This window comes from Pseudophryne corroboree, unplaced genomic scaffold (assembly GCF_028390025.1).
Source record: "Pseudophryne corroboree isolate aPseCor3 unplaced genomic scaffold, aPseCor3.hap2 scaffold_1084, whole genome shotgun sequence".
NCBI lineage: Eukaryota > Metazoa > Chordata > Amphibia > Anura > Myobatrachidae > Pseudophryne > Pseudophryne corroboree.
The window spans coordinates 178,353-195,590 of NW_026967710.1; the positions used below are offsets into that span (position 1 = coordinate 178,353).

At 48.9% G+C, this 17,238-nt stretch overlaps 21 non-coding genes across 21 annotated transcripts; all 21 read right to left on the reverse strand.

Moving 5' to 3' along the window:
• Window positions 1-2,578: 2,578 nt before the first annotated feature.
• LOC134988749 (U1 spliceosomal RNA) lies at window positions 2,579-2,742 on the reverse strand. Its single transcript, XR_010194141.1, has one exon. It is a non-coding gene; the product is annotated as a U1 spliceosomal RNA (small nuclear RNA).
• Window positions 2,743-3,397: 655 nt separating this feature from the next.
• LOC134988690 (U1 spliceosomal RNA) lies at window positions 3,398-3,560 on the reverse strand. The gene has a single exon (XR_010194090.1). It is a non-coding gene; the product is annotated as a U1 spliceosomal RNA (small nuclear RNA).
• A 152-nt stretch (window positions 3,561-3,712) lies between these two features.
• Window positions 3,713-3,876, reverse strand: LOC134988787 (U1 spliceosomal RNA). The gene has a single exon (XR_010194177.1). It is a non-coding gene; the product is annotated as a U1 spliceosomal RNA (small nuclear RNA).
• A 674-nt stretch (window positions 3,877-4,550) lies between these two features.
• LOC134988701 (U1 spliceosomal RNA) lies at window positions 4,551-4,713 on the reverse strand. The gene has a single exon (XR_010194100.1). It is a non-coding gene; the product is annotated as a U1 spliceosomal RNA (small nuclear RNA).
• A 152-nt stretch (window positions 4,714-4,865) lies between these two features.
• LOC134988764 (U1 spliceosomal RNA) lies at window positions 4,866-5,029 on the reverse strand. The gene has a single exon (XR_010194155.1). It is a non-coding gene; the product is annotated as a U1 spliceosomal RNA (small nuclear RNA).
• A 659-nt stretch (window positions 5,030-5,688) lies between these two features.
• On the reverse strand, window positions 5,689-5,851 carry LOC134988678 (U1 spliceosomal RNA). The gene has a single exon (XR_010194083.1). It is a non-coding gene; the product is annotated as a U1 spliceosomal RNA (small nuclear RNA).
• A 152-nt stretch (window positions 5,852-6,003) lies between these two features.
• On the reverse strand, window positions 6,004-6,167 carry LOC134988756 (U1 spliceosomal RNA). Its single transcript, XR_010194147.1, has one exon. It is a non-coding gene; the product is annotated as a U1 spliceosomal RNA (small nuclear RNA).
• Window positions 6,168-6,838: 671 nt separating this feature from the next.
• Window positions 6,839-7,001, reverse strand: LOC134988696 (U1 spliceosomal RNA). The gene has a single exon (XR_010194096.1). It is a non-coding gene; the product is annotated as a U1 spliceosomal RNA (small nuclear RNA).
• Window positions 7,002-7,153: 152 nt separating this feature from the next.
• On the reverse strand, window positions 7,154-7,317 carry LOC134988765 (U1 spliceosomal RNA). Its single transcript, XR_010194156.1, has one exon. It is a non-coding gene; the product is annotated as a U1 spliceosomal RNA (small nuclear RNA).
• Window positions 7,318-7,976: 659 nt separating this feature from the next.
• On the reverse strand, window positions 7,977-8,139 carry LOC134988679 (U1 spliceosomal RNA). Its single transcript, XR_010194084.1, has one exon. It is a non-coding gene; the product is annotated as a U1 spliceosomal RNA (small nuclear RNA).
• Window positions 8,140-8,291: 152 nt separating this feature from the next.
• On the reverse strand, window positions 8,292-8,455 carry LOC134988757 (U1 spliceosomal RNA). The gene has a single exon (XR_010194148.1). It is a non-coding gene; the product is annotated as a U1 spliceosomal RNA (small nuclear RNA).
• A 671-nt stretch (window positions 8,456-9,126) lies between these two features.
• On the reverse strand, window positions 9,127-9,289 carry LOC134988698 (U1 spliceosomal RNA). The gene has a single exon (XR_010194097.1). It is a non-coding gene; the product is annotated as a U1 spliceosomal RNA (small nuclear RNA).
• Window positions 9,290-9,441: 152 nt separating this feature from the next.
• LOC134988767 (U1 spliceosomal RNA) lies at window positions 9,442-9,605 on the reverse strand. Its single transcript, XR_010194157.1, has one exon. It is a non-coding gene; the product is annotated as a U1 spliceosomal RNA (small nuclear RNA).
• Window positions 9,606-10,264: 659 nt separating this feature from the next.
• LOC134988680 (U1 spliceosomal RNA) lies at window positions 10,265-10,427 on the reverse strand. Its single transcript, XR_010194085.1, has one exon. It is a non-coding gene; the product is annotated as a U1 spliceosomal RNA (small nuclear RNA).
• Window positions 10,428-10,579: 152 nt separating this feature from the next.
• Window positions 10,580-10,743, reverse strand: LOC134988758 (U1 spliceosomal RNA). Its single transcript, XR_010194149.1, has one exon. It is a non-coding gene; the product is annotated as a U1 spliceosomal RNA (small nuclear RNA).
• A 671-nt stretch (window positions 10,744-11,414) lies between these two features.
• On the reverse strand, window positions 11,415-11,577 carry LOC134988699 (U1 spliceosomal RNA). Its single transcript, XR_010194098.1, has one exon. It is a non-coding gene; the product is annotated as a U1 spliceosomal RNA (small nuclear RNA).
• Window positions 11,578-11,729: 152 nt separating this feature from the next.
• Window positions 11,730-11,893, reverse strand: LOC134988768 (U1 spliceosomal RNA). Its single transcript, XR_010194158.1, has one exon. It is a non-coding gene; the product is annotated as a U1 spliceosomal RNA (small nuclear RNA).
• A 659-nt stretch (window positions 11,894-12,552) lies between these two features.
• On the reverse strand, window positions 12,553-12,715 carry LOC134988681 (U1 spliceosomal RNA). The gene has a single exon (XR_010194086.1). It is a non-coding gene; the product is annotated as a U1 spliceosomal RNA (small nuclear RNA).
• Window positions 12,716-12,867: 152 nt separating this feature from the next.
• On the reverse strand, window positions 12,868-13,031 carry LOC134988759 (U1 spliceosomal RNA). The gene has a single exon (XR_010194150.1). It is a non-coding gene; the product is annotated as a U1 spliceosomal RNA (small nuclear RNA).
• A 671-nt stretch (window positions 13,032-13,702) lies between these two features.
• LOC134988718 (U1 spliceosomal RNA) lies at window positions 13,703-13,865 on the reverse strand. Its single transcript, XR_010194114.1, has one exon. It is a non-coding gene; the product is annotated as a U1 spliceosomal RNA (small nuclear RNA).
• A 152-nt stretch (window positions 13,866-14,017) lies between these two features.
• Window positions 14,018-14,181, reverse strand: LOC134988731 (U1 spliceosomal RNA). Its single transcript, XR_010194123.1, has one exon. It is a non-coding gene; the product is annotated as a U1 spliceosomal RNA (small nuclear RNA).
• Window positions 14,182-17,238: the final 3,057 nt, after the last annotated feature.

Here is a 17,238-nt window from a genome sequence, read left to right on the forward strand (position 1 = left end):
AACCAACCCGTCATTTCAGTCACAGTCGTGTGGCAGACCCTGTCACTGAAATGATGGGTTGGTTAAAGTGTGCATGTCCTGTTTATACAACATAAGGGTGGGTGGGAGGGCCCAAGGCAATTCCACCTTGCACCTCTTTTTTCTTTTATTTTTCTTTGCGTCATGTGCTGTTTGGGGAGTGTTTTTTGGAAGGGCCATCCTGCGTGACACTGCAGTGCCACTCCTAGATGGGCCAGGTGTTTGTGTCGGCCACTTGGGTCGCTGAGCTTAGTCACACAGCTACCTCATTGCGCCTCTTTTTTTCTTTGCGTCATGTGCTGTTTGGGGAGTGTTTTTTGGAAGGGCCATCCTGCGTGACACTGCAGTGACACTCCTAGATGGGCCAGGTGTTTGTGTCGTCCACTTGGGTCGCTGAGCTTAGTCACACAGCTACCTCATTGCGCCACTTTTTTTCTTTGCGTCATGTGCTGTTTGGGGAGTGTTTTTTGGAAGGGCCATCCTGCGTGACACTGCAGTGCCACTCCTAGATGGGCCAGGTGTTTGTGTCGGCCACTTGGGTCGCTGAGCTTAGTCACACAGCTACCTCATTGCGCCTCTTTTTTTCTTTGCGTCATGTGCTGTTTGGGGAGTGTTTTTGGAAGGGCCATCCTGCGTGACACTGCAGTGCCACTCCTAGATGGGCCAGGTGTTTGTGTCGGCCACTTGGGTCGCTGAGCTTAGTCACACAGCTACCTCATTGCGCCTCTTTTTTTTTTGCGTCATGTGCTGTTTGGGGAGTGTTTTTTGGAAGGGCCATCATGCGTGACACTGCAGTGCCACTCCTAGATGGGCCAGGTGTTTGTGTCGGCCACTTGGGTCACTGAGCTTAGTCATCCAGCGACCTCGGTGCAAATTTTAGGACTAAAAATAATATTGTGAGGTGTGAGGTGTTAAGAATAGACTGAAAATTAGTGGAAATTATGGTTATTGAGGTTAATAATACTTTGGGATCAAAATGACTCCCAAATTCTAAGATTTAAGCTGTTTTTTAGGGTTTTTTGAAAAAAACACCCGAATCCAAAACACACCCGAATCCGACAAAAAAAATTCGGTGAGGTTTAGCCAAAACGCGTTCAAACCCAAAACACGGCCGCGGAACCGAACCCAAAACCAAAACACAAAACCCGAAAAATTTCCGGTGCACATCTCTAGTGGCCATGCCATGTCACTGTGCAGGAGCCAGCACCGCTCACACACTAGTCCCCGGTGCAGCCCCCAACCCCCGGGACACCCGGAGCAACAAAATGTAGATTCAGGCCACCAGGCCACGCCCCTACCTATGAAACCATGCCTCCTTTTTACCATTGCGCTGCTTATCTGCGCGCACTGCATTACAATCTCCCTCGCCACCTCTCTGGGTGTCACCAGTGATAGTGACACCTCTGCCATGCTTGTAGCAGCTGGTCCTAAGATCTACGCCTCAAGCCCTGAGTGTTTGCCCTTGTGACTTGTTGATCATCATAGCAAAGCAGATGCTTACAGAAAACTGCAGGGGCTTAGATTGAAAATAAAAAAAATTGATGGGTATAAGGTAGAGAGGAGCGGGTTCGGTTCTCCGAGAACCGAATTCCCCACGAACCCCACGAACTCCTCCTCCGAGGCAGGCTCGGTTGTTCCCGCCTGACTCGGAAAACCTGAACAAGGGAAAATGTCATCATCCCGCTGTCGGATTCTCGCGAGATTCGGATTCCATATAAAGAGCTGCGCGTTGCCGCCATTTTTACTCGTGCATTGAAGAGAGAGCGGAGAGGACGTGGCTATGTTCTCTCAGTGGAAATCTCAATATCAGTGCTCAGTATCAGTGGATACTTATTGCTGCTCAGTAATACTAGTAGTGTGTCTCTCCTGCTCAGTGTCAGTTCTCAGTAGTATCCTCATCAGTGCTCAGTATCACTGCTCATTGTCTTGTGCTGCATTGTTGTGCTCAGCATACTACAGTACATTACTAATAGTCCAGTGCTGCATCTTGCTGCTCAGTGTCAGTTCTAGTATCCTCATCAGTGCTCACTATCACTGCTCATTGCATTGTGGTGTTCTGTATACTACAGTAACATAGTAATATAGTAACATATAGTAACATAGTTTTTGAGGTTGAATAGAGGCAAATTGCCCATCGTGTTCAACCTGTTTTAAGTTGTGATGATTCTACATACTTGCTGAATAATGTTTTATGACTAGTTAGCTACTACAACTCATGTTACCCCCGGATTAACCATGTTGATATTTTAAGTATTATAACCTTGGATAGCTTTTTCATTCAGAAATGTATCCATTCCTTTTTTAAATCCAATTACAGAGTCCGCCATTACCACCTTCCCTGGCAGGGAATTCCACATCCTGATTGCCCTAACAGTGAAGATCATAGTATCTCACCTGGCAGGTAAGTAGGAGTTGGGCCAGAGCTGTGGAGGATTGCTGCTCGGGCACCCCCTGTCAAATGAAGGAGATCCAACTGAGGCAGCACAAGGGAACTCTCGAAAGAAGAACAAGGCTAGAGGAAGATCTGAGACAAAGAAATCTGACTTTTACCAGAGCTGACCAGAGGAAAGCACAAACACAGTCCCCCACTACCACAAATAATGCAGTCGAGTTTCCCACATTTGGGGAAATCACAGGGGTCAGCATACCCAGAATGCAATGAATGAACCTCACCCTGGGAGAACAATCTTCATGACCATGGTATCGCCTATGCAAAATAAGTATGATTTGGGATAGGGCTGGGGAGGGCCGCTGCTCAGGCACATCTCTGTCAAGTAAAGGAGATTCAAATGAGGCAGCACAAGGGAACTCTCATCTGGGGACAACAACTGCAGGGAGAACACATATTTTCAGATGAACATGGGAGGGCAGAAGGCTGCCTAATACTGAAGCACCCCCAAACAACAAACCAAATGCAACAACTAGTACAAGCATTCCTGGGGGAAGTTCTGCAGAAGACGGATTTGCATACGGTGATGTCATCCAAGCAGTGGGCCAAAGTTGGCTGGATCCCTCATCTGCATATGAAAAGAGAAAAGGGGTATGCAGGGCATGGCGGCCTTTTGCGGCGCTTGGATGACCCTTAGTTCGCATTAAACACCCCCACCCTCCTTCGGTGTGGGGCTCATGTTGACAATGCCCCAGCCCCTGAAGCATTCAAGCTGATTTCTTACAGCAGCTTGGCACTGTAACAGCTCCAGAGCTGCTCTGTAAGGCAAGTAAAAGGGTGTGTAGTTTGCATTGTGCATTGGAAGGCACAAAGTAAGCAGACGGGAGGAGAAGTCAGGATAGTGCACAAGGGTATAAAAGGGAGGGGCTCAAGAAAAAAGAAGTGGAAACAGACAGCAAACTAGGCTGGAGAGAGACCTGAGACAAAGAGATCTGAATTATACGAGAGCCGACCAGGGGAAACACAAATTATGCAGTCAAGTTTCCCACATTTGGGGAAATCGCAGGGGCAGCACACCCAGAGTGCAATGGGTGAGCCTTGCCCTGGAAGAAGCACCTTCATGATCATAGTATCTCACCTGGCAGGTAAGTAGGAGTTGGGCTTGAGCTGGGGAGGGTCGCTGCTCGGGCACCCCCCTGTCAAGTGAAGGAGATCCAACTGAGGCAGCACAAGGGAACTCTCGAAAGAAGAACAAGGCTAGAGGAAGATCTGAAACAAAGAAATCTGACTTTTACCAGAGCTGACCAGAGGAAAACACAAACACAGTCCCCCACTACCACAAATAATGCAGTCGAGTTACCCACATTTGGGGAAATCACAGGGGTCAGCATACCCAGAATGCAATGAATGAACCTCACCCTGGGAGAATAATCTTCATGACCATGGTATCTCATATGCAAAATAAGTATGATTTGGGATAGGGCTGGGGAGGGCCGCTGCTCAGGCACATCTCTGTCAAGTAAAGGAGATTCAACTGAGGCAGCACAAGGGAACTCTCATCTGGGGACAACAACTGCAGGGAGAACACATATTTTCAGATGAACATGGGAGGGCAGAAGGCTGCCTAATACTGAAGCACCCCCAAACAACAAACCAAATGCAACAACTAGTGCAAGCATTCCTGGGGGAAGGCCTGCCGCAGATGGATTTGCATATGGTCATGTCATCCAAGCAGTGGGTCAAAGTTGGCTTCAACCCTCGTCTGCATATGAAAAGAGAAAAGGGGCGTGCAGGGCATGGCGGCCTTTTGCGGTGCTTGGATGACACTTAGTTTGCATGAAACACCCCCACCCTCCTTCGGTGTGGGTCTCATGTTGGCCATGCCCCAGCCCCTGAAGCATTCAAGCTGATTTCTTGCAGCAGCTTGGCACTGTAACAGCTCCAGAGCTGCTCTGTAAGGCAAGTAAAAGGGTGTGGGCCCTGCAGCACTACCTGTAGTTTGCATTGTGCATTGGAAGGCACAAAGTAAGCAGACAGGAGGAGAAGTCAGGATAGTGCACAAGGGTATAAAAGGGAGGGGCTCAAGAAAAAAGAAGTGGAAACAGACAGCAAACTAGGCTGTAGAGAGACCTGAGACAAAGAGATCTGAATTATACGAGAGCCGACCAGGGGAAACACAAATTCTGCAGTCAAGTTTCCCACATTTGGGGAAATCGCAGGGGCAGCACACCCAGAGTGCAATGGGTGAGCCTTGCCCTGGGAGAAGCACCTTCATGATCATAGTATCTCACCTGGCAGGTAAGTAGGAGTTGGGCTAGAGCTGGGGAGGGTCGCTGCTCGGGCACCCCCCTGTCAAGTGAAGGAGATCCAACTGAGGCAGCACAAGGGAACTCTCGAAAGAAGAACAAGGCTAGAGGAAGATCTGAGACAAAGAAATCTGACTTTTACCAGAGCTGACCAGAGGAAAACACAAACACAGTCCCCCACTACAACAAATAATGCAGTCGAGTTTCCCACATTTGGGGAAATCACAGGGGTCAGCATACCCAGAATGCAATGAATGAACCTCACCCTGGGAGAACAATCTTCATGACCATGGTATCTCCTATGCAAAATAAGTATGATTTGGGATAGGGCTGGGGAGGGCCGCTGCTCAGGCACATCTCTGTCAAGTAAAGGAGATTCAACTGAGGCAGCACAAGGGAACTCTCATCTGGGGACAACAACTGCAGGGAGAACACATATTTTCAGATGAACATGGGAGGGCAGAAGGCTGCCTAATACTGAAGCACCCCCAAACAACAAACCAAATGCAACAACTAGTGCAAGCATTCCTGGGGGAAGGCCTGCAGCAGATGGATTTGCATATGGTGATGTCATCCAAGCAGTGGGTCAAAGTTGGCTTCAACCCTCGTCTGCATATGAAAAGAGAAAAGGGGCGTGCAGGGCATGGCGGCCTTTTGCGGCGCTTGGATGACCCCTAGTTCGCATTAAACACCTCCACCCTCCTTCGGTGTGGGGCTCATGTTGGCTATGCCACAGCCCCTGAAGCATACAAGCTGATTTCTTGCAGCAGCTGGGCACTGTAACAGCTCCAGAGCTGCTCTGTACGGCAAGTAAAAGGGTGTGGGCCCTGCAGCACTACCTGTAGTTTGGAAGGCACAAAGTAAGCAGACGGGAGAAGTCAGGATAGTGCGCAAGGGCATAGAAGGGAGCAGCTCAAGAAAAGAGAAGTGGAAACAGACAGCAAACTAGGCTGGAGAGAGACCTGAGACAAAGAGATCTGAATTATACGAGAGCCGACCAGGGGAAACACAAATTATGCAGTCAAGTTTCCCACATTTGGGGAAATCGCAGGAGCAGCACACCCAGAGTGCAATGGGTGAGCCTTGCCCTGGGAGAAGCACCTTCATGATCATAGTATCTCACCTGGCAGGTAAGTAGGATTTGGGCTAGAGCTGGGGAGGGTCGCTGCTCGGGTACCCCCCTGTCAAGTGAAGGAGATCCAACTGAGGCAGCACAAGGGAACTCTCGAAAGAAGAACAAGGCTAGAGGAAGATCTGAGACAAAGAAATCTGACTTTTACCAGAGCTGACCAGAGGAAAGCACAAACACAGTCCCCCACTACCACAAATAATGCAGTCGAGTTTCCCACATTTGGGGAAATCACAGGGGTCAGCATACCCAGAATGCAATGAATGAACCTCACCCTGGGAAAACAATCTTCATGACCATGGTATCGCCTATGCAAAATAAGTATGATTTGGGATAGGGCTGGGGAGGGCCGCTGCTCAGGCACATCTCTGTCAAGTAAAGGAGATTCAACTGAGGCAGCACAAGGGAACTCTCATCTGGGGACAACAACTGCAGGGAGAACACATATTTTCAGATGAACATGGGAGGGCAGAAGGCTGCCTAATACTGAAGCACCCCCAAACAACAAACCAAATGCAACAACTAGTGCAAGCATTCCTGGGGGAAGGCCTGCAGCAGATGGATTTGCATATGGTGATGTCATCCAAGCAGTGGGTCAAAGTTGGCTTCAACCCTCGTCTGCATGTGAAAAGAGAAAAGGGGCGTGCAGGGCATGGTGGCCTTTTGCGGCGCTTGGATGACCCCTAGTTCGCATTAAACACCTCCACCCTCCTTCGGTGTGGGGCTCATGTTGGCTATGCCTCAGCCCCTGAAGCATTCAAGCTGATTTCTTGCAGTAGCTGGGCTCTGTAACAGCTCCAGAGCTGCTCTGTACGGCAAGTAAAAGGGTGTGGGCCCTGCAGCACTACCTGTAGTTTGCATTGTGCATTGGAAGGCACAAAGTAAGCAGACGGGAGAAGTAAGGATAGTGCGCAAGGGCATAGAAGGGAGCGGCTCAAGAAAAGAGAAGTGGAAACAGACAGCAAACTAGGCTGGAGAGAGACCTGAGACAAAGAGATCTGAATTACATGAGAGCCGACCAGGGAACACTCAAATTATGCAGTCAAGTTTCCCACATTTGGGGAAATCGCAGGGGCAGCACACCCAGAGTGCAATGGGTGAGCCTTGCCCTGGGAGAAGCACCTTCATGATCATAGTATCTCACCTGGCAGGTAAGTAGGAGTTGGGCTAGAGCTGGGGAGGGTCGCTGCTCGGGCACCCCCCTGTCAAGTGAAGGAGATCCAACTGAGGCAGCACAAGGGAACTCTCAAAAGAAGAACAAGGCTAGAGGAAGATCTGAGACAAAGAAATCTGACTTTTACCAGAGCTGACCAGAGGAAAACACAAACACAGTCCCCCACTACAACAAATAATGCAGTCGAGTTTCCCACATTTGGGGAAATCACAGGGGTCAGCATACCCAGAATGCAATGAATGAACCTCACCCTGGGAGAACAATCTTCATGACCATGGTATCTCCTATGCAAAATAAGTATGATTTGGGATAGGGCTGGGGAGGGCCGCTGCTCAGGCACATCTCTGTCAAGTAAAGGAGATTCAACTGAGGCAGCACAAGGGAACTCTCATCTGGGGACAACAACTGCAGGGAGAACACATATTTTCAGATGAACATGGGAGGGCAGAAGGCTGCCTAATACTGAAGCACCCCCAAACAACAAACCAAATGCAACAACTAGTGCAAGCATTCCTGGGGGAAGGCCTGCAGCAGATGGATTTGCATATGGTGATGTCATCCAAGCAGTGGGTCAAAGTTGGCTTCAACCCTCGTCTGCATATGAAAAGAGAAAAGGGGCGTGCAGGGCATGGCGGCCTTTTGCGGCGCTTGGATGACCCCTAGTTCGCATTAAACACCTCCACCCTCCTTCGGTGTGGGGCTCATGTTGGCTATGCCACAGCCCCTGAAGCATACAAGCTGATTTCTTGCAGCAGCTGGGCACTGTAACAGCTCCAGAGCTGCTCTGTACGGCAAGTAAAAGGGTGTGGGCCCTGCAGCACTACCTGTAGTTTGGAAGGCACAAAGTAAGCAGACGGGAGAAGTCAGGATAGTGCGCAAGGGCATAGAAGGGAGCAGCTCAAGAAAAGAGAAGTGGAAACAGACAGCAAACTAGGCTGGAGAGAGACCTGAGACAAAGAGATCTGAATTATACGAGAGCCGACCAGGGGAAACACAAATTATGCAGTCAAGTTTCCCACATTTGGGGAAATCGCAGGAGCAGCACACCCAGAGTGCAATGGGTGAGCCTTGCCCTGGGAGAAGCACCTTCATGATCATAGTATCTCACCTGGCAGGTAAGTAGGATTTGGGCTAGAGCTGGGGAGGGTCGCTGCTCGGGTACCCCCCTGTCAAGTGAAGGAGATCCAACTGAGGCAGCACAAGGGAACTCTCGAAAGAAGAACAAGGCTAGAGGAAGATCTGAGACAAAGAAATCTGACTTTTACCAGAGCTGACCAGAGGAAAGCACAAACACAGTCCCCCACTACCACAAATAATGCAGTCGAGTTTCCCACATTTGGGGAAATCACAGGGGTCAGCATACCCAGAATGCAATGAATGAACCTCACCCTGGGAAAACAATCTTCATGACCATGGTATCGCCTATGCAAAATAAGTATGATTTGGGATAGGGCTGGGGAGGGCCGCTGCTCAGGCACATCTCTGTCAAGTAAAGGAGATTCAACTGAGGCAGCACAAGGGAACTCTCATCTGGGGACAACAACTGCAGGGAGAACACATATTTTCAGATGAACATGGGAGGGCAGAAGGCTGCCTAATACTGAAGCACCCCCAAACAACAAACCAAATGCAACAACTAGTGCAAGCATTCCTGGGGGAAGGCCTGCAGCAGATGGATTTGCATATGGTGATGTCATCCAAGCAGTGGGTCAAAGTTGGCTTCAACCCTCGTCTGCATGTGAAAAGAGAAAAGGGGCGTGCAGGGCATGGCGGCCTTTTGCGGCGCTTGGATGACCCCTAGTTCGCATTAAACACCTCCACCCTCCTTCGGTGTGGGGCTCATGTTGGCTATGCCTCAGCCCCTGAAGCATTCAAGCTGATTTCTTGCAGTAGCTGGGCTCTGTAACAGCTCCAGAGCTGCTCTGTACGGCAAGTAAAAGGGTGTGGGCCCTGCAGCACTACCTGTAGTTTGCATTGTGCATTGGAAGGCACAAAGTAAGCAGACGGGAGAAGTAAGGATAGTGCGCAAGGGCATAGAAGGGAGTGGCTCAAGAAAAGAGAAGTGGAAACAGACAGCAAACTAGGCTGGAGAGAGACCTGAGACAAAGAGATCTGAATTACATGAGAGCCGACCAGGGAACACTCAAATTATGCAGTCAAGTTTCCCACATTTGGGGAAATCGCAGGGGCAGCACACCCAGAGTGCAATGGGTGAGCCTTGCCCTGGGAGAAGCACCTTCATGATCATAGTATCTCACCTGGCAGGTAAGTAGGAGTTGGGCTAGAGCTGGGGAGGGTCGCTGCTCGGGCACCCCCCTGTCAAGTGAAGGAGATCCAACTGAGGCAGCACAAGGGAACTCTCGAAAGAAGAACAAGGCTAGAGGAAGATCTGAGACAAAGAAATCTGACTTTTACCAGAGCTGACCAGAGGAAAACACAAACACAGTCCCCCACTACAACAAATAATGCAGTCGAGTTTCCCACATTTGGGGAAATCACAGGGGTCAGCATACCCAGAATGCAATGAATGAACCTCACCCTGGGAGAACAATCTTCATGACCATGGTATCTCCTATGCAAAATAAGTATGATTTGGGATAGGGCTGGGGAGGGCCGCTGCTCAGGCACATCTCTGTCAAGTAAAGGAGATTCAACTGAGGCAGCACAAGGGAACTCTCATCTGGGGACAACAACTGCAGGGAGAACACATATTTTCAGATGAACATGGGAGGGCAGAAGGCTGCCTAATACTGAAGCACCCCCAAACAACAAACCAAATGCAACAACTAGTGCAAGCATTCCTGGGGGAAGGCCTGCAGCAGATGGATTTGCATATGGTGATGTCATCCAAGCAGTGGGTCAAAGTTGGCTTCAACCCTCGTCTGCATATGAAAAGAGAAAAGGGGCGTGCAGGGCATGGCGGCCTTTTGCGGCGCTTGGATGACCCCTAGTTCGCATTAAACACCTCCACCCTCCTTCGGTGTGGGGCTCATGTTGGCTATGCCACAGCCCCTGAAGCATACAAGCTGATTTCTTGCAGCAGCTGGGCACTGTAACAGCTCCAGAGCTGCTCTGTACGGCAAGTAAAAGGGTGTGGGCCCTGCAGCACTACCTGTAGTTTGGAAGGCACAAAGTAAGCAGACGGGAGAAGTCAGGATAGTGCGCAAGGGCATAGAAGGGAGCAGCTCAAGAAAAGAGAAGTGGAAACAGACAGCAAACTAGGCTGGAGAGAGACCTGAGACAAAGAGATCTGAATTATACGAGAGCCGACCAGGGGAAACACAAATTATGCAGTCAAGTTTCCCACATTTGGGGAAATCGCAGGAGCAGCACACCCAGAGTGCAATGGGTGAGCCTTGCCCTGGGAGAAGCACCTTCATGATCATAGTATCTCACCTGGCAGGTAAGTAGGATTTGGGCTAGAGCTGGGGAGGGTCGCTGCTCGGGTACCCCCCTGTCAAGTGAAGGAGATCCAACTGAGGCAGCACAAGGGAACTCTCGAAAGAAGAACAAGGCTAGAGGAAGATCTGAGACAAAGAAATCTGACTTTTACCAGAGCTGACCAGAGGAAAGCACAAACACAGTCCCCCACTACCACAAATAATGCAGTCGAGTTTCCCACATTTGGGGAAATCACAGGGGTCAGCATACCCAGAATGCAATGAATGAACCTCACCCTGGGAAAACAATCTTCATGACCATGGTATCGCCTATGCAAAATAAGTATGATTTGGGATAGGGCTGGGGAGGGCCGCTGCTCAGGCACATCTCTGTCAAGTAAAGGAGATTCAACTGAGGCAGCACAAGGGAACTCTCATCTGGGGACAACAACTGCAGGGAGAACACATATTTTCAGATGAACATGGGAGGGCAGAAGGCTGCCTAATACTGAAGCACCCCCAAACAACAAACCAAATGCAACAACTAGTGCAAGCATTCCTGGGGGAAGGCCTGCAGCAGATGGATTTGCATATGGTGATGTCATCCAAGCAGTGGGTCAAAGTTGGCTTCAACCCTCGTCTGCATGTGAAAAGAGAAAAGGGGCGTGCAGGGCATGGCGGCCTTTTGCGGCGCTTGGATGACCCCTAGTTCGCATTAAACACCTCCACCCTCCTTCGGTGTGGGGCTCATGTTGGCTATGCCTCAGCCCCTGAAGCATTCAAGCTGATTTCTTGCAGTAGCTGGGCTCTGTAACAGCTCCAGAGCTGCTCTGTACGGCAAGTAAAAGGGTGTGGGCCCTGCAGCACTACCTGTAGTTTGCATTGTGCATTGGAAGGCACAAAGTAAGCAGACGGGAGAAGTAAGGATAGTGCGCAAGGGCATAGAAGGGAGTGGCTCAAGAAAAGAGAAGTGGAAACAGACAGCAAACTAGGCTGGAGAGAGACCTGAGACAAAGAGATCTGAATTACATGAGAGCCGACCAGGGAACACTCAAATTATGCAGTCAAGTTTCCCACATTTGGGGAAATCGCAGGGGCAGCACACCCAGAGTGCAATGGGTGAGCCTTGCCCTGGGAGAAGCACCTTCATGATCATAGTATCTCACCTGGCAGGTAAGTAGGAGTTGGGCTAGAGCTGGGGAGGGTCGCTGCTCGGGCACCCCCCTGTCAAGTGAAGGAGATCCAACTGAGGCAGCACAAGGGAACTCTCGAAAGAAGAACAAGGCTAGAGGAAGATCTGAGACAAAGAAATCTGACTTTTACCAGAGCTGACCAGAGGAAAACACAAACACAGTCCCCCACTACAACAAATAATGCAGTCGAGTTTCCCACATTTGGGGAAATCACAGGGGTCAGCATACCCAGAATGCAATGAATGAACCTCACCCTGGGAGAACAATCTTCATGACCATGGTATCTCCTATGCAAAATAAGTATGATTTGGGATAGGGCTGGGGAGGGCCGCTGCTCAGGCACATCTCTGTCAAGTAAAGGAGATTCAACTGAGGCAGCACAAGGGAACTCTCATCTGGGGACAACAACTGCAGGGAGAACACATATTTTCAGATGAACATGGGAGGGCAGAAGGCTGCCTAATACTGAAGCACCCCCAAACAACAAACCAAATGCAACAACTAGTGCAAGCATTCCTGGGGGAAGGCCTGCAGCAGATGGATTTGCATATGGTGATGTCATCCAAGCAGTGGGTCAAAGTTGGCTTCAACCCTCGTCTGCATATGAAAAGAGAAAAGGGGCGTGCAGGGCATGGCGGCCTTTTGCGGCGCTTGGATGACCCCTAGTTCGCATTAAACACCTCCACCCTCCTTCGGTGTGGGGCTCATGTTGGCTATGCCACAGCCCCTGAAGCATACAAGCTGATTTCTTGCAGCAGCTGGGCACTGTAACAGCTCCAGAGCTGCTCTGTACGGCAAGTAAAAGGGTGTGGGCCCTGCAGCACTACCTGTAGTTTGGAAGGCACAAAGTAAGCAGACGGGAGAAGTCAGGATAGTGCGCAAGGGCATAGAAGGGAGCAGCTCAAGAAAAGAGAAGTGGAAACAGACAGCAAACTAGGCTGGAGAGAGACCTGAGACAAAGAGATCTGAATTATACGAGAGCCGACCAGGGGAAACACAAATTATGCAGTCAAGTTTCCCACATTTGGGGAAATCGCAGGAGCAGCACACCCAGAGTGCAATGGGTGAGCCTTGCCCTGGGAGAAGCACCTTCATGATCATAGTATCTCACCTGGCAGGTAAGTAGGATTTGGGCTAGAGCTGGGGAGGGTCGCTGCTCGGGTACCCCCCTGTCAAGTGAAGGAGATCCAACTGAGGCAGCACAAGGGAACTCTCGAAAGAAGAACAAGGCTAGAGGAAGATCTGAGACAAAGAAATCTGACTTTTACCAGAGCTGACCAGAGGAAAGCACAAACACAGTCCCCCACTACCACAAATAATGCAGTCGAGTTTCCCACATTTGGGGAAATCACAGGGGTCAGCATACCCAGAATGCAATGAATGAACCTCACCCTGGGAAAACAATCTTCATGACCATGGTATCGCCTATGCAAAATAAGTATGATTTGGGATAGGGCTGGGGAGGGCCGCTGCTCAGGCACATCTCTGTCAAGTAAAGGAGATTCAACTGAGGCAGCACAAGGGAACTCTCATCTGGGGACAACAACTGCAGGGAGAACACATATTTTCAGATGAACATGGGAGGGCAGAAGGCTGCCTAAAACTGAAGCACCCCCAAACAACAAACCAAATGCAACAACTAGTGCAAGCATTCCTGGGGGAAGGCCTGCAGCAGATGGATTTGCATATGGTGATGTCATCCAAGCAGTGGGTCAAAGTTGGCTTCAACCCTCGTCTGCATGTGAAAAGAGAAAAGGGGCGTGCAGGGCATGGCGGCCTTTTGCGGCGCTTGGATGACCCCTAGTTCGCATTAAACACCTCCACCCTCCTTCGGTGTGGGGCTCATGTTGGCTATGCCTCAGCCCCTGAAGCATTCAAGCTGATTTCTTGCAGTAGCTGGGCTCTGTAACAGCTCCAGAGCTGCTCTGTACGGCAAGTAAAAGGGTGTGGGCCCTGCAGCACTACCTGTAGTTTGCATTGTGCATTGGAAGGCACAAAGTAAGCAGACGGGAGAAGTAAGGATAGTGCGCAAGGGCATAGAAGGGAGCGGCTCAAGAAAAGAGAAGTGGAAACAGACAGCAAACTAGGCTGGAGAGAGACCTGAGACAAAGAGATCTGAATTACATGAGAGCCGACCAGGGAACACTCAAATTATGCAGTCAAGTTTCCCACATTTGGGGAAATCGCAGGGGCAGCACACCCAGAGTGCAATGGGTGAGCCTTGCCCTGGGAGAAGCAACTTCATGATCATAGTATCTCACCTGGCTGGTAAGTAGGAGTTGGGCTAGAGCTTGGGAGGGTCGCTGCTCGGGCACCCCCCTGTCAAGTGAAGGAGATCCAACTGAGGCAGCACAAGGGAACTCTCGAAAGAAGAACAAGGCTAGAGGAAGATCTGAGACAAAGAAATATGACTTTTACCAGAGCTGACCAGAGGAAAGCACAAACACAGTCCCCCACTACCACAAATAATGCAGTCGAGTTTCCCACATTTGGGGAAATCACAGGGGTCAGCATACCCAGAATGCAATGAATGAACCTAACCCTGGGAGAACAATCTTCATGACCATGGTATCTCCTATGCAAAATAAGTATGATTTGGGATAGGGCTGGGGAGGGCCGTTGCTCAGGCACATCTCTGTCAAGTAAGTTGCATTTGATTTGTTGTTTGGGGGTGCTTCAGTATTAGGCAGCCTTCTGCCCTACCATGTTCATCTGAAAATATGTGTTCTCCCTGCAGTTGTTGTCCCCAGATGAGAGTTCCCTTGTGCTGCCTCAGTTGAATCTCCTTTTGGAGAAGACCTCAATAAGATTGTAGCTGATCTGGCTACTGCTAAAACAGCTTGCCTACCTAGTATGACTCCTACCACGCAGAAGGCTAAAAGTACTTTTCTTGGCCCTTTCATCTTCCAGGTAAAGCGTACCCAAGGTCAGGCATACCCAAAGCAAGCTCATGTTTCCAGACCTGCCAAGCCCAGACTGAAGCAATCCTGGGCTGCCCATCAGCCTGCTTCCAAAACGGACAAGCCTGCCGCATGACGGTGCAGGCCTCCCTCTGGGGGATCCCAGGGTGGGGGGCCCGACTTCTAGGTTTGGCAAAGAAAGGTATAATTCTAAGCTAGAGAATTCTGTTTGGAGCTCACCTTGCACTTTGTGAAGAAATAATCAGCATTGTGGCTGAGCAGATACATGTAGTGTGTGGCTGCAAACTGCATGGATCTGCTGCGTTGTAATGCTGATTCTTTTTTTTTTGCAAAGTACCAATAGCTTCATATAATGTTCACAATTTTTATGCAGGATCAAATAGCTCAATAGGTAGGGTGTTTGATTAGAATTCAACTGGTTATAGGTTTGAATCCTGGGTATGGTAGTTTGAGATGTGTTATTTAATAAAGTATGTTGTTCTGACTGCTGGCATCCTATCACCTGGGATATCATACTAAATAAATGGAGGTGATCAAATTTTTTTTTTTAACTAGGGACAATTTCCAGATACTTCTCTTTATAACTGAGATTGCCCCCTGGAACTTCACATCAGTTGACAACTATGCATGAGTGGGCAGTGCTTGCCCTGGATCTGCCCACCCATTTATGTGCCGTCATAAAATAAAGCATGACTGACAGTTATCCTGGGCGTACACTACACAATTATCTGTCAGGCTATCTATCCAGTCTGGATGGATGGAATGAAAATCTGGTAATGTATTGGAGCAAATGTCAATTAGCCATTTGCTCCCAAACACTAGAAAAGTGGTCAAAAATGGTCATTACACAAATTGGTTAAACCCAAAATTTAACCAATTTGTTTAGGGGACCATTTTTGTCCATTTTTTAGTGTTTGAGAGTAAATCGTTGATGGTCATTTGCTCACATAGATAACCGGATTTCTATTCCAACCAGCCAGTGTTGGAGAGATGGTCTGCCAGATTACATAATGCAGAGCCATAACTAGACTTTTTGGGTCCCTGTGACAGAGAATTATATGCCCCCCCCCCCCTCCCTCCCTCCCTCCCCATTTTTTCAATATGGACAAAAGGTGCATGCCTTGTGGGGAAGGGGCATAACAAGATTGGTCTCAGAGAAAGCACATGAGATATGAAGATATATCTAGTATACTTGACACTCAATGGTTTGTGGTATTGCCGGGGTGCCCTCCTTAAATGCATATACAGTCACACATGGCATGTTTGTGTAAATGGCATATCAGCAGTCAGCACTAACTGGTGACATGCCATTTGTACAAGTAAGCCATGTGTGACTAATATATACAAACATACACCTCAAACTATCATACCCAGGATTCAAACCTATAACCTGTTGAATTCTAATCAAACACCCTGCCCATTGAGCTACTTGATCCTGCATTTATTCTAACCTCCAAAAACAGATTCAGTTGCATTTTCCAGCGTGTATTGTTTGCGCCTTTGCAAATGTCTTACATCGACAAACTTATTTAGTACTAAATACACAATACAAATGCTGACGGTATAGTACAGTTCAAGAACTACAGCACAGGCCAGCCTACACTATAAATCATGAACTGCACTATACATTTAAACTATACAATAATACAACAGTTAATAAGGCTATGGGTGTGGAGTGTAAGAGGGTGAGGGATTCACAAAACCGAAGCTTTATTGTAACACAGACACATATAAGGGGAGGGTCAATAAATAGAAAGATATCCTTTACTATAGAATGTAGTCCAATCCGACCTCTGTGCTCTTCCACAACTGAAAAACAGATAGTGTTCCCAAGCCTTCCATCCTGGAATATCTTTGGTCTTTCGCCAATGAAGAAAACAATCCCTCCCTCCAGCAGACCCTTCAACCACGATACAAGATCACAGCCATAAGGCCGAGAAGCAACTACACTTGAGCTTAACAAAAATGGCTAAAACTTAGTGGAGGAAAGTGCAGTGCACCAAAACATAAGCTGACACAATCATGGAGAATGCGCCAGCATATATGCTCTTCTATCTATATTTTGCAAACCTGCTCTTGTCCCCTCCAGCTGCTCTATGTAGATTTAACGTCTGGCAAGGTGCATAACCCACTGACAAGCAGGCACACTCCTGCATGAGTTTTCTCTCTCACTAGCTGGATGATACACAATCATTTGCATGTGCTCCACATCCGACACACCACCCACCCAACCACCCAGCTCTAGCTGGCTTGGCTCTAGCACATGGGTCTTCATCCTGTGGCCCTCCAGCTGCTGTGAAACTACACATCCCAGCATGCCCTGCCACAGTTTTGCTATTAAGGTATGCTAAAACTGAGGCAGGGCATGCTGGGATGTGTAGTTCCACAGCAGCTGGAGGGTCGCAGGTTGAAGACCCATGTTTTAGCATGCCTGTTCTATGATGCATGTCTAGCAGGCATTTGCTGACAGCCACTTGAGGGAGACACACATCAGGAGATGCAGCATATCGGAGGTCTTCGATGCCTTTCCAGCAAATGCACACCACCTGCTGCTGGTCTGGACACAAAACAATGCCCACAATCGAAGTCCCAAAATGCCCAACTACAGGATTCATGTAAGTAGTGAATTTAGGAATGAATTTAGAAGTAGGAAATTAAGTTAGTTCACAAGTACATTCAAATTCAGATCTAAAGACTAAACACAAAACACAAAATAAGACTCCACAGA